Source organism: Protopterus annectens, chromosome 3.part1, assembly GCF_019279795.1.
Source record: "Protopterus annectens isolate FY-2018-M chromosome 3.part1, PAN1.0, whole genome shotgun sequence".
Taxonomy (NCBI): domain Eukaryota; kingdom Metazoa; phylum Chordata; order Ceratodontiformes; family Protopteridae; genus Protopterus; species Protopterus annectens.
In genome coordinates, this window is record NC_056732.1 from 626,781,814 (window position 1) to 626,797,694 (window position 15,881).

Genomic DNA, 15,881 nt, shown 5'->3' on the forward strand with positions numbered 1-15,881 from the left:
TCGTAGGTTTACCCTGGGTATCACTTCTGTGTCACTGTTAGACAGAGGCACAGTATACTAACCTCAAAAAATGGCATAGCAAAATAAATTTAAAATGGGTGGCAAAAGCCAAACACATTCTGGCTAGGCTTATAAATGCCCTAGGGCAGATAGCCTAGTATGAACCTATGAACCTATATGTTTATCAATCCAGTATTTAAGTGATGTTGCCGTAAAATGTATTGTGCTTGAAAGTCAGCAAATAGATGCAATTTTAATTAATTTTCTTTCTCAAGGAACATTAAGTAGAAAGAATTCAATGTTAAACCTTAACTTTATTTTGCCAGTCACTCACTGAATGAAAACAATCTATGCTTTGTTATTCTAACCATACAACTATGTTAATGTTTAAATCTGTTGAAGAACAGAATACTGTGTAGCACACAGACTTTGCATGTCAAACGGCAGCATGGAAATAAAGCTGAAGGCTAGATACTTTTGACTTGATAAGCTCGGTATTTTTTATTCGCTGAAGTATTTTTATTATATCAGTCTTAGGTGTCATATTTTGAATCTTGTGTTGAAAGTGCTAAAACAGCATAATGGAGAATACATTGCTCAATTTTTCTGTACTTTGCTTTTGCTTGTATACAGAAACAGCATCTGAACTGATGTCATCTGTGTTTGTTACCTTCTAGCTAGCTAGCAGTTATCTGCCAAAAGACAAGATGTGTGGAAACAGTGACAAAAGCGTCAGTGATGTTGGACTGCACATTAAGATTTTTTTAACCTAAGCAGGTTTCTCATTCCTTGGAGACAGAACATGAAGGCAGCAGTTTCCTATGGCTATGCCCACCTTCTTAAGCCTGACCAATGATCTCGTTATAGCACATTAATAACAATCTATAAAAATCTGTCTGTATCCTACCCTAGTTTTTTACTCAGTGGATTATTTTACATACAGCCATACAGGGTGATATTGTATTGTAGTACCCCCCCCCCCCCGCCATTGGACTGTACAGAAGTGGGCATGGCCTGTGTGATTGACATGCTAAATGGTCATGATGTCATATGCAAATTATGCATGATTGACTGCCATGCAGATTTGACAGTGACATCATGCATACATTGCTTGTTAATTGATACATATGGAAATCACCATGTACATGTACTATAATACTACCTGCCCCACAATACAATACCACTGAGATCTGTTCTATCAATGGAAAAGCAGCACAATCTGTCACAGAAGGCAACCGTGAGACCAGACACATATGTACCCATCTACAATCAGTGCAAGCATATACTAACATTGCATATGACGGGACTACACATTTTTTTTCACATGTGCAATCCTGTTAGAACAAAACACTGCCAAAATGCATAATCAACATCTGCAATGTGACTGAAAAATTCTCTGAATACAGTGCATGTGAGGACACAGTTATGCATGCACAAAGTAGAGAGGCGAATGAATTATGTTACAACCAAATTTAACAGTATTAAGTCACGTACACTGGCGCATGCACATCACCCCACAGAGGTCAAGCCCGTCAGAATGTCAACACTGTCCCTTCCACAGTTTAAGTGCAGTCCTTCATCATTCTTAAATATCCATGGACTACATTAGTACCATTAGAAAGGATAATAATATGGACTCTTATAGCAATTTCTACAGCTGCTACAAGCTCCCAATAAACCGTGAAACAAACTACACAAACTTGTCCATAAGTCACTTTTGCCAAAAATGGTTTAACAAGTGTCTGTGAGGACAACAAGCAGATGATCTACTACCACAGTGCTACCAATAGTTGTCATATTTTTCTTAGAAAGACACAGCCGTCTGTTGGACAATGACTCACCAGCATCACAGCATAAAATCAGTCTCACAACAAAGGCTTCTTCACAGATGCAAAAACACTAGGAATTAAAATAAATTTGGACATTTAAACAGAAGAGTGACAATTTGCAAATTGGGTTTAACCAAAATATTCATTTAAAAAAAATCTTACTACTAAAATCTCAAAAAAAAAATGTAGGTTACTAAAACAGAGTTGCCAGTAGTTATCATATTTAATAATCATGAGGCCAGTGAAGACATTACCTTGAATATTCATTCTTTATTCATACATGTCACCTGGTGTTGGTGGTGGGTGGGGTTTGGGCGGGCCTTGCTACTGCACATCTAGGGGGTACTACAATACAATATCACCCTAGACAGACCCCAGGATAGCTTTGTTTAGGATAATCTGCTGTCATAGGGAAAAAATATACCATACAGATTTCATATATTTATTTTTTTTTACTGGGGTAATGTTGTTCTCCATGTCAGAACTTCTTCAGTCATACCCTGATGCAGATTGTAAGCAAAGATACAAAAATAAGAGATGTTCACACTATCTGTGGATGTGTAGATGTGCAATTGCACTCCATGTGTAAAGTAGGTAATTTATGCCATAAATGACCACAAGAAGAGTGTGCACATGATTGATTAGTTATATGTGATATGCATGTGATGCATCAGTCCTGCATTAGATAACATAACAAGCTTTGCTATGCATCCATGTTAAAAAAGGCTGTATTCATGTTTACACACAACAGATCTTGAGGTCCTTTTGTGGTGTACTTTCATTTAGAATAGTAGGACCGGTTAAAAAGTGGAAGGATAGTGTTATGTTAAGATATAACTGACATTTTCCCCACTTGCTTTGTTATTACCAATTTTGTTTCCACTGTTATGGTTGTAGTCTTTAGTACAGACTGCTGGCACAACACTTAAAAAATTTGGTAGGAGAAACTGTCCCACCTGTGAAGACCTGCCAGCCTGGAACTGGATTTCTAGTAATATTTAAAAAGGTTCACCTGTGCGTGCTGGTCATAGGCTGTGACATGGTGAGTAGTGCTGGTAGAATCTGAAGGAATCACTAGGAATGGACAGTAATATCGCCCATTGTTATATTAACAATAATAAGCAACGCAAGGTAAAAGTGATACGATAGAGTCCAGCAGCTGTAAGACAGATGAAGGCATACATATTTTTTAAAGGTGAGGCTCCCATGACATTCTGACACTCTTTTGAATAAGAACACCTTTAGACTGTCTCTATGTATTTTATTTCTTTGTTCATTACATAAGTGGCATTGAACTGATACAAAAGGTAATTATTACTTTTAACATTTGATTTGAACCTAGGTCATGCAATTCAGCCAGGAAATGCATTAAATCACTTTGTTGTCTTGTGGAAATAAGAAAGGTTCCTCGGTAACCTTGCAGATATACATAAGCACCGACTGTGAGTCTGCGTGACAAGAGTCTGCATTTTTTTATTTGTGTATGTTTAAGCATGGATATATGTGTGAATTTACTCAACTATATGTTTAGAGCAAGATACCATTATTAGTTGCATGGCAGCGACTGTGGTTTCTCAGTTTTGAAAATGAAAGCTTAAAATAGCGGAAGTGCAAAGCTGAATATAGAATGAATATTTTATGACTCAGAAATGTATAGTTCATCTGAAAAGTGACTTGTGCTGTATTCTGTTGCATGTGTCTGCTAAAGAGAAAGGACCATATAAAACCCCATAATATTTATTCTTTCAGGCTATAGCTCACCAGACCATAATGGATTAAATTCTTAAACTAACAACCTCTGGGTAGAGCATACGGTGGTTCCCAGAGTAAAATATTCTGAAAAGGCAGAAGAAAAGTAAATTATAGTGATACCTTCTATAGTAGGCTGTGGGAGATTATAGCGAGACCATGATGGTTAGAATGTGGGTAAGAGATAAGTACGAGACTACCGGTGGTTAAATACACTTACACTGGTGGTAAGATGCCACACAGCTGTTACCTGAAACTTTCATGTTAAGAGACTGGCATGAACTTCCCCAAACGTAAATCCCTTTCTGATTGCTTCCATAATTTATACTCCCACCCACTTCCCCTCTCTCCCCACATGCGAAGACATGTATGTGCAGGTTTCTAAGAATCATATTAACATATCTTACAGCAGAATAGATCCCTATTTGGAAGAATATGTTTTAAGTCAATGTATTAGTTTAGACACATAAGAATTTCTACTTCATACCAATCCCATTGTCCCTACCATTTTTGGTATACCCAAGATGCACAAAAATATAATCGAACCCCCTTTCAGGCCCATTGTATCGGCCAATGGTTCAAAAACCCATCCCTTGGCAGTTTTGGTCAGCAAGTGGGTAAAACATGTGGTCGAGAAGGCTCCACATTTGGTGAAGGATTCTTGGGAATTTTTGGGGCAGCTTAAAAAATAACTTTGGTCTGTGGATCTGTTATTCCTTACTATAGATGTCAAGGATCTTTTTACCAGCATACTGAAGATGGAGGGATTAGACTTATTTGAGGAAACACTTTTTCATGTTCCAGTTTCACCCACAACCAGATTACGCTTACTTGTGAAATAATAGGTTCACAGGTTCATAGGTAGGTACTAGGCTATCTGCCCGAAGGCATTTATAAGCCTAGCCAGAATGTGTTGGCTTTCGCCACCCCCTTAGATTAGTTCCCTGTGCCTCTGTCCAGCAGATCCACTGAAGTGATCCCTGAGGTAAACTTTCTGTTTTCCATCCAGTCGGCAAGGTTTCCTTTGAAGAGTGTTAGCGAGGAGCTCTGCCTAATGTAGATTGGGATCTTGTTCCAAAGCATGGGAAGTCTCTGGGACAGGAATCTATCCCTCCAACACATCCTATTTATTGTTATGGTGAGGTTTATATCCCTAGAGCATGTGGCTCGAGGGGATAAGGTTTTCTTTAGGTGGAGCATGTCCATCAATTTTGGGTTGGATATGGCCTTGTATGTCAGGCAGAGATCACCTCTGAGTAGGCGGTATGCAACCAAGTACAGCTGGAGTTTCTTCAGTCGAGCTGCATAGGGTATCTGTTTGAGGCCAGTGATCCTCTTGGTGAGGTACTTCTATGGTCTTTCCAGCTGTTTCAGGTGTCTTGTAAGGTACATTCCAAATGAGGTGTTGTACTCTATGATGGGTCTGATGAGTGATGAGTAGAAGGGCACAATGACCTCTTTTGATCTGGATGCAAACACTTTTGTGATTAGGTGGGCCACATAGAAGGGTTTTCTAACCACTTTGGCAATGTGGTTATCAAAGGTGAGATTACTATCTACTTGGGTCCCCAGATCCCTTATTATGTTTTCTGTATTTAGGGGACTACCACCTATGTGGTAGTTTGTGGGTACTTTGATTTTTCCAAAAGGGAAGACTATGCACTTTTTGGCATTTAGCTTGAGGCCATGATTTTGACACCAGGTATCTGTCTCAGTGAGACCCTTTTGAAGGATGTCTGTGTCAGCTGGAAAGTCAGTTATAGCCCCTAGTTTGCAGTTGTCTGCAAACGTGGTCAGCCATAGTCCTTCTGTGCTTGCCTGTACCTCTGAGAAGTATATGCTGAATAGGAGGGGTCCTAGGACTGAGCCCAGGGGAACGCCACTCGTAACCAATTTAGAGTCGGACCTAGCTCCCGCAACTCTCACCATGTGGGTTCTGTCCGTGAGCCAGTTGGCAACCCATCTTGTGATGTAGTGGTTTATGTTCAGGCTGGTGAGCTTGTCTATAATACCAGAATGGGGAATGGTGTCGAAGGCCTTAGCGAGGTCTAGGTAGGCTGTGTGTACCACCTTTCCCTCATCTATAGCCTTGGTAACTGTCTCAAAGAAGTCCACCAGGTTTAGGAGGCATGATATGCCCTTAACAAAGCTGGACTGGGTAGGATCCAGTGTTTGGTGGTTCCCAATGTCTCTGTTAATGAGTTCCATGATGATGCACTCCATAGCCTTGCAGACCAAGCTAGTCAGGCTTATAGGGCGATAGTTCCCAGGGTCTGTTGTGGCTCCACCTTTGTGGAGCAGAATAACTATTGCTGTGCACCAATCTATGGGTACATAGCCTGTGGAGAGGCTGAGTTTGAACAGTGTGTTTAGGTGAGGGGTTAGTTTGTCTTTGAGCTCGTGTAGGAGACAGCCTGGGACACTATCCGGTCCCATTGATGCTGTGTTTTTGGCTTTGGAGAGGGCTGTTTGAACCTGAGTGTCTGTGATTTCAGGGACTCTACATTCTTCTGGTATGGTTATGGGCCCTTTTGGGGGTGAGAGGGGAGTGAATTTTGCACTGAACCTGTCTGCCAGGATGTTGGTGATATTGGTCGGTTCAGTGTATTTTGTGCCATTCTGCACTAACTCCGAGCAGATCTGAGCATTGCCACTTAGATTCTTGACATAGCTAAAGAATGCCTTGTGGTTATCTTTGGAGTCCTTGGCAATTTTTCTTTCAAAGCTTGTCTTGGATGATTTTATGAGGGATCGTAGTTTCTTGCTGATACTGATCAGGGATGTCTTCCCTTTTTGGGATTTTATTCTTTTCTGTACTAGTTTCCTCCTTCTATTGTATAGCTTGTTTATGGCAGGAGTCCACCAGACTGGTTTCCTTTTCTTGGAGGAGTGAGTCTTGGTTTTGCTTGGGATGGCATGATCCATGCATTCTTGTAGGTGCCCGTAGAATGCATTAGTAAAGGATTTTGCAACTTGGACAGCGTTATCCTTCAGTATGGGGTCTTTGAAACTTTCCACTTTGGTCTTAAGTAACGTGAAGTTTGCTTTTGAAAAGTTTTTCATGGTGGTTTTCTTGTCTGGAGGCGGGGGCGGAATGTGGATATCCAAAGTGATTTGTTTATGGTCAGATCTAACCAGCGAGGGGTTGACCTCCAGTGTGGAACACTGATCGCCCATGTTAGTCATGACCAGGTCCAATATGTTGTCACCTCTGGTGGGAGTGTTGGCCAGTTGAACCAGGGCATCTGAGTTTATAAATTCTAGGAAAAGTTGGGCAAGGGAGTTAGTACTTGAGTAGTTCTTCCAGTTAATGTTTGGGTAATTGAAATCACCCAAATTTAGGGTGATTGGTAGGACCTTTATGATGTCCTTCATGGATGCATCTGCAGTCATAACAACTGGGTTGTCCTGTCGTCAGGCAGCCCTTCAGTCGAGTCCAAAAAGTCGGGCGTCCGCAGTGTCGTCCGTCTCCCACCCCCCCATCGTCATCTCCTTGGGGTGGTATAAAAAGCATCAGCCATTTTTTTTCCTCAGTTCTTGCTGCGTGGTGTGCCCGAAGCAGAAGTTCGCTAAGTGCCGGTCGGTCGGATCCAGAGATTACTTCTACCGAATACTACTTCGAAGACTTCTAAAGCTAAGTACCCCTGTTTCCCAATGCTTCCAGAAACACAGAATGGGGGTCCTGGGACATGGTGGGTGATCTGTAGCAAGCTACAATTTGAATTGAAGTTTTAACCATTGTTAGTTGCATGTGGATGATCTCTAAAGCATCATGCTGTGCCACTAACCTGGAGGTGTGAGTATCCTTGATGAATATGGATATGCCCCCACCTTTTGTATTTTGGTTTAGGTTCTGTGGCCGAAATGTATGGTATGAGTTGTAGCCTGGTAGTGCTGGTGTGCTCTCTGGAGCCTTAAACCAGGTTTCTGTTACTGCACATATATCGATTTTCTCCATACTGAGGAGTGCCTCAACTGCGTGCATTTTGAGGTTTAGACTTCTGGCATTGAGTAGCATTACCCTCAGTTTTTTGTTACTTGTGCTATTTACGGCGGTGGTTTTGTCTTTTGAGCCTTGCCTAAAAAAGGCACTATGGGGGTGGCAAGAGCATTGGTTAGTATTCAAAAGCTTAAGGGTGACAGGTGCAAGCTGTCTGTAGCGAAGCAGCGTGGCTTGTCGAGCATGTCATCCCAGGCGGACACTGGATCCCCTTTGAATGCCACCAGAAAATTTGGCCAATTGTTGAAATCGAGAATTTTTCTTTATACAGTGGTATCATTCTTGGTGAGGGCAGGATGCTACTCAGGGTCAGGGTCATGCCGGCCTGGTCTACGTGATCAGAGAGCTCTTCCATGTCTCTTTGAAAAGTCCAGAGAGGTATGTCTCAGGTCATTCACACCAACATGGACAATGACAGAGTCATATTTGTTCTTGTTCTGGAGTGACCTGAGTGCTTGTGTTATGTGGCGGATCCTGGCACCTGACAGGCAGCTAACAGTAACCTTCTCCTTATTCAGCCTATTGAGTGGGACGTCAGTGTACCTGACTATAGAGTCATCTATTACTAGTATGTTGGGTATGTTATTTTGCCTTAAGGGTTGTGATTGCATGGCACACTGGTTTTGTGAAGTATGTGTTTCATGGTTTGTGTTGGGGGGGTGGAGTTTGCTTGGATGTTTGCTTTGGAGGTCTCTGTTACTTTTGCAGATTTTTATTTAGAGCCTCTGAGTATGTCTTCATGTATTTATGTGTGTTTTTTGCCAGTGCTGCTTTAATGGGTCTATGTGAGACTGGTGATGTGATGCAAGTATTTCCCTTCTACTCTTGACTGTCTAATACAGTCTTGGGTTGAGAGAGCTTAGTCTCCAGTTTGGCTGTATAATTGCATCTCTCGCATGTATTAATGTTTGGTGGTAGGAGGAGGGGGTTGTCTGTGTACATGAGGCAGTTGTAACATTGCCTCAAAATGTCCAGATTCACCAGTTGGACTGGAGAGTACAGCTGAAACTGCCCTTTGGACATGCCTGGATAGGTACAGTGAACTATTTTACTGGATGGCTGGTAAAGTCGAATAGAGAGCCTTGTCCTTCTGTACAGTACAGGAGGGTCTAGTGCTAGGGTTTATAAGTGCTTGCTATAAGTTTTGAGCAGGTGCCAGGCTGAGAAATGAATGGCTTGAGTGCTTAAGTTGAAAGTTTGTCTAGTTCCAAGGGAAAAATTAAAGAGGAGACTTTGTGGAGCCGGGAATAGTTTTGCCCTAGCTAACCCGGTGCTGCCCGGCACGCAAAACCAGGCAAATACAGTATTTATAGCAGGGAAATGAAAGAGATAGAAATTAGCCCAAAATGGCCAATAAACTACTAATTTCTGGGCTGAAACCATTCCTCCAAGGACAGATAGGCTGCTCAAAGCTCCCCTCTATCACAGGTGAACAGAGAACTTCCTTCTATCCAAGTAAGGTATGGGCAAACACAGAGATTTGTAACACAGCCCTGAATTCAGCACTAACCTGAAAACTGGACTATACTAGCTTAGAAAGGCGGGAAACAAGTATATCTATATATATGTGTATATATATATATATATATATATATATATATATATATATATATATATATATATATATTTTTTTTTTGTAGAAAATAAAGCAGATATACTCAAAAAACACTTTAAATGCACAGAAAATGATACTTATTGTTATATATCGCAGATTAGAGTTGTAGTCAATGCCCCTAGTAATAAAGTAGGAAGAAACACAAACACAAATACAGTAAAAGCAGATGAATAAAGTGCAATTTATATATATATATATATATATATATATATATATATATATATATATATATATATATCAAACAATAGAAAACGAACAAACTGATTTAAACAAGTTACCCAATTAACCAGAAAAAAAGCTCAAAACTGAGCCCTGTTCCAGCAGTCTTCAATCAGGCAAGTTGTAACTGCACACCCCTGCTTACTAGGGTGCAGGGGAACCTTCTCCAAAAAAGATGGCCTGAATCAGTACTCAAGTTATACAAACAAAGCTAGATTCAGCTGGCCTGAATCTGGTCTATGCTACAGCAACAAGCTGCACCAATTTCAGAAAGAAACAATTCATATAAGCAGGCACAATAAGCCTGTGACCAGAAATTCCCAGCTCAGAAGGACAGAATCCAGCCTCTCCTCCCACAAGAGTGCAGACCACAAACCTTCTTAATGTAGAATAACTGGCCTGAAGCCCAAGTGCTTAAGCCAGAACTAATATACTTTTAGACTAGCAGACACTGGGCCTTCAATCAGCAATTCCCAGCTTAGAAGGATGTAAGCTACCTGTCCTGCTGCAACAGTGCAGACCACAGGCCTTCTTAATGTAAAGCAGCCTGTATGAAGACCAAGTGCTTAAACCAAAAGACTTAGAATAACAGTTACAATTTAATCAGGCTACTACCAAGTAGTAATAAATGCCGCAGAATAAATAAAATTGAGTACTTTTAAGAAAAGCAAAATAAAGTAGGAGGAAAGACAAATACAGTAAAAGCAAATGAATAAAGTGCAATTGTTTTTTTTTAAGTGCAAGGAGAGAGGAAGGAAGAACTTAAGTGGGCTGGCCTTCTCAAATCTTCTCTCTGTATTAAGTAGAGTGAACACTAGACTCAGAATATCATCTCACTGTACTCGGTTAAGTGAGCAAATGAGATGAACCCAGGAGGAGTGTTCTAATACAGACTTACAGGAGGGGCAGGCAATTCCAGAGCCACCAACACAGGAACAGGGAGGGATGGTGGGGAACTAACTGCAGAGAGAGACACAGCATGCTGTTCAGAAACACACAATTAGGAAACAGAAAAAATAAAAATACAGTACTTTTAAAACTGCAAGTTTGTACTTAACAGAATACTAAAATACACTACTGCAGGTTTCACTTAGCTTTAGTTTCTAATGCAGATGTTTGTAGCTAAGCAAGTCTCTCAGGAGTTGAGCATAAAATTTCTCAAACTTTGTAGCTAGCATTAAAGTACAGAGGAATCCCTCTAGGCTATAAAATATCAGATAACAAAGAAGTGATAGCACCACTCCCTCTTATAGCAAACAGGCACATGGTACACTGTTCAGAAACACACAATTAGGAAACAGCAAAAATGAAAATACAGTGCTTTTAAAACTGCAAGTTTGTACTTAACAGAAGACTAAAATACACTGCTGCAAGTTTCACTTAGCTTCAGCTTCTAATGCAGATGTTTGTAGCCAAGCAAGTCTCTCAGGAGTTGAGCATAAAATAATGGCCCTAATATTAGAAAATAGCTATCTGTTCTTTGAAGGGCAGTATTTCCAGCAGATCAGGGCATAGCGATGGGGGCAGCATGCACCCCAGTATATGCCAATATTGTCCTTTTGGGATAGGAGAGGAAAAAAGTTTTTAACAGTGAATTTTTGTGTCATATTCACCTATATATGAGTTTTGGACAATATATTTATTCTGTGGAAAGGGAAAAAGGATAAAGTGGATGAAGTTACTTGAACAACAGTACTAATTTTTTAGAATTTACATACAAATGTCACGAGTCTAAGATAAACTACTTAGACATCAGTATTGCACATACAAAGGATGGACTCAAATCGAATGTATAGCGTAAGAGTACATTTTGTAATTCTTACTTGCATTTCTCCAGTAGTCTTCCCATCACACAGAAAAAGAGTTTGGTTAAGGAGCAGGCTATATGGGTGCAAGAATTACTTCACACTTTGAAGATGTCAAGGAAGAATTATCTAAAGTAACAGAAATGGTTTTGAGAGAGGCTATCCAAGAAACATGGTAGAAGACATCATTTGCAAAGTCTATAAAAAATGGGGGGTCAGGTACGTGCCACTTTTGGGGAAGGGCCTTCTCAATAGTAACAGCAACAATGACAACAAAAATAAGGATTCGGGCAAGAAGTATGAAAAGGCATGTATTATTCAATACAACCATATATCAAGGGGGATAAAAGATATTATAAGGAGAAACTGTAATATTTTTATAATTGATCCAGTGGTGAATCATAACCTGGGTAATGAGCCGTTGTTTATTACAAAAACTAGTGCCATCATCAAGAGACTTTTGGAAAACAAAAGTAATACATCTGGGCTCAGTGGGATAGGTATGAACCCCTGTGGTTCATGCAATCATTGTGGTTATATTAATAAGAGTGAGGAGATTAGTTTAGAAAACAAAATGCACAGTAAAACTGTGCTTATGAAAGGCAATTGTGGTTCTGTAAAAATAGTATATTTGGCCAAGTGTGAAAGCTATGCACTGTTCTATGTTGGGAAGACAGAGCAGTCTCTGAGAAATAGAATTTATGAGCATTTGTATGATATTAAACACAAAAAAGAGACCAGTGCTCTGTATAAACATTCCCTCAGCTGCAAAGGTTTTAGAAAATTCACCTTTGGAATTATTGAAGAGATCACAATAAACCCTAGGAGCGGGGATTGGAAGACTTTGTTAAATAGAAGGGAAATGCAGTGGCAATTGAGATTAGCTGCAACCCTTTCCCCTGGTTTAAATGAATTCATTTCATTAGTCCCTGTTTTAAAGGAAAAAGCTGATGGGTTATAATGGAGGTAGTGTAGTTAAACAATATACACATTTTCTCAGCTAAAACATTTCAACAAGGGTTGTGTATAAACAACTGTATTCTTATTTTCTCCTCCTGGCAAATTGTGAATTTGTTTGACAGTGGCATCATGTGATGATCAAAGATGTTTTTGCATTGGTGATGTTTTAAACAATAGAAATTGTTTTTAGTATATTTAAAGTGGTTTGACAAGATGTTTTGGTAGATTCTGATGAACTCCCCGGTTTGTCAGGGACGAAAGCACTCAATTAATTTATTAAAGTGTGGATTTTAAATCTGATTATCGTCCGTCGGGTATAGTTTTATTTATTTTTGTTTTCAGTATTTTTACTTGTGGATTGCACCCTTGTCACACCTTATTTCTTTTGGTTATAAGATATTTAAACATGCCATACCAGTAAGGCCTGTGGTAAATTCTACAATAATCCAGAGTCCTCAGAACTCTCGGTTTACAAAGGTTTATCGCTCAATAGCAGTAGTTATGTTCTCCATCATCTGACATCACTGACTAAGGGAAGCTTACTTCTGTTTTTACAAGAGTTGCTTTGGTTTGCAGATTGACACATTCATTCTGCTGTGCCGGCATCCTATCCATTGTGCAGCACAATACTTTTTTACCTTTTGAACTGGTCACCATTTCCTGATTTTCATAGAATTTGTTAAAATGAACATAAATTGTTAGCAAACGAAATCAAGTTTAACACATTCAGATTCTCATTGATTACATCTTTCTTTTTGCACGTGTTAAAAATGTGTGTAAACCATTATTCATGGTTCATGTCCCCAGGACAAGCAGATTTCATAGTGCTTACAGTAATATTGACAATATAACCCCTTCAGGGAAATTTTAGAACTTGACAACTATATAACCCTGTCCACATGCTACAGTAAGAACTTTATCTCTATGTTCTCCAACAGACAGCAGCTAGTCAAATGGTAAGACTCTCTTTCCACATACCAACACACCACAACTGGTGCTCCCCAAGGCTCTACACTTGGCACCCTCTTATTCAATATTTTTATAAATGACTTGGTTACCTCCTCCCATCAGAGTACGCTCATACAATATGCTGATGACACAACTGTCATCTGTTTTTCTAACACTCTCTCTTATCTTCAACAAATCACCCAAGCTGCCTTTACTTGCATTGAAAGCTGGCTTACCAATAATCTACTGTTACTTAAACCCTCAAAAACTAAACTTCTACGTTTCACCCCTAAAACACACTCTCTAATCAAAAGCAAGTTCAATATTCTCTCGCAGAATAACACAAAAATTGAAGTTGTTCCCTATACAAAACTATCAACAAAACAGATACACTGTAGTTATCAGGACCAGAATGACTTAAAGTTTAAAATACTCCAAGTTTATTATAAAAATTAAAATGGATTTAGCGATTTCATCCCCATCCACTGGGACTTCATCAGAATCATTAAATACTCTTCACCAACATTGTTGTTATTTGTGTGTTTTCTGTGTGTTTGGCATATTGAATTTCGCAAAAGTGAGTTTTTATTGAAACGCAGTTTTGCGGAATTCAGCTCAGTCATTTTAGCTTTGTGAAAGTGTGCTTTCGTTGGATCGAAGAAGATCCGCACATATATATATATATATATATATATATATATATATGTGTGTGTGTGTGTGTGTGTGTGTGTATATATTCGAGTGGAGAAAAAGGAAGATGACTAAATGTACTTTTTGTTTGACTTATCAGCCTTTCCCACATCTGTAGCATAACACTGATGATATTTGGCTGAGAAAGCTTTCCTTTTTTAGATGTCTTAGAGCACTGTGGGGGTTGTTGACTGAACTCTTTATCCCAGCAAAGTCAAGCTGAACACTCGTTTGCTTTATTCTCCCCTTGCTGATATGGAAAAGAATGGTGAAGGGGGAAACATTCTGATTATATAAGGGCTTAAAAGTGAAATAATACATTTTCCACTCCTTCAGATGAAATGGTTTCCTGAAGTACATCAACAAACTTGTGAGCTAATGCAATCCTTTATTCACCAGGAAACATTGCCTTTGGAGCAGGAGTAATAGGTCACCAGATAATTCCTTGTGGTGTCTTTGGACTGTGACATTTGGGGTTCAGTTTTACCACTTATGTATCCCCAGAGGCATTCAGGAGACTGGACACTCTGCACTCGGCAGGTACTCATCAGATACAAAGCTGAACTGGTATCTGAATCAAAGCATTATTGAGCTGTATGGACTGATGATATGTGCTGTGAGAGTTTGGTTTGGATGGCTTACTAACATTAAAGTGGTTTATTTGCATAAACAAATTACAAAATATTTTTATCTTTGTGTTTATAAGTTGTGTTGAGTTAAGTAAAGTAATTTTATTTGGTTTCACATTTTCTGAATTGAGATTTTTTTCTGGACTCTGAAGAATGTTTTGGGTCAGACTTGGTTAACTTTGTATCTTCAGTTTGATGACTGTTTCAGAGGGAGGAATGTAATTTGTATTTCAAGAAATTCAGACATAAACTAAATTATTAGAATTGCCAAAATAGGAAAGTATGTAAAATTGTTTGCCTTGTTAGGGGAACTTAACAGCTACATTTTATAAATGGCAATGGTCTAATACTGGTAAGCAAATATTTTTTCCCTCTGGAGCTGTTGGGCTCAAGAGTGTACAAGAACTGAGATATGACCCAAAGTTAGCTCATATCAGTAAATCCTGCTAAACTATCTACTGAATTAAAAAAAAAATTAAATTAATTAGATGACTTCTGGCTATGTTATGGTTATAACAATCTGTATAAACTAATTTTGATTTATTATTTTAATCTTATGTCATGTGAAAAGCTGTTAAGTTTTGGGACTTCACAATGAAAGACAATAAAAGCTGTGGCGTTTTAATAATAGTTATGATTTTCTGAAAATGCATTTATTCACTCATTTTTTACTAATGCAATCATTACACCATATGTCATGAAAATACGTTAATTTTTATTCAGCAAATCTAACATAGGAATCATTGTAGATAGTTTAATGTGTTCTAAACTGATAGCATTTTTAGAATCTATTCATTGCTAGTATGCATTAATAAATGTAATAATCAATAATAATTCAATATAATTTTACAAATATAAATGATTGTAAGAATGAATCAAATACCTAATTTATATATTATTATAAACAAGTAGATGTTTTCTTCCCTGATTGTTGAACATATACCAAATTAAATATTGCCTGCCTTTTCAGCATTTTAAATTTAGTTCTAATAAATTAATTCTAAAAAATTTCACTTGACAGGTAATGAATTATATGAATTTATATATAATATGGCTTCTTTACACATGTTCAAGGTAAAATTGCTCAAGCGTCAGTAGTCCGCAGAAAAAAACAGACAAGTGGCATAATGCCAAATGCTTTTTCCCATAGGAAATCATTGCCTGTGCAGTTTCTAACTATGAACCAGCAACAATTTATTTCTTTAGGAGATTTCTCCATTCTTTGAGTTGATGCAACTGTGGAGTTGGTATAAATAAGTTTTAGGGATGTGAGGGGTTTGCACCCCTGCAAAAAAAAAGGAGTTTTTCAATCTTTTGGATTTTGGGCATTTTTTCATTCTTTTGGGCTATCAGCTTTCAGGAAGTCGGCATTTCATAGCAGAACAATATAATACTTGCATTTGTAAGATATTTAAACAACAGGGGAATCAATTAAAA

General features: G+C 38.7%; 1 protein-coding gene across 2 annotated transcripts in view; it reads left to right on the plus strand.

Annotated features, from left to right (window-relative positions):
• The window catches only part of LOC122798226 (glyoxylate/hydroxypyruvate reductase B-like), a 250,870-nt gene that overhangs the window by 210,320 nt on the left and 24,669 nt on the right, over nucleotides 1–15,881 (plus strand). The gene's annotated exons all lie outside the window — the stretch shown is intronic.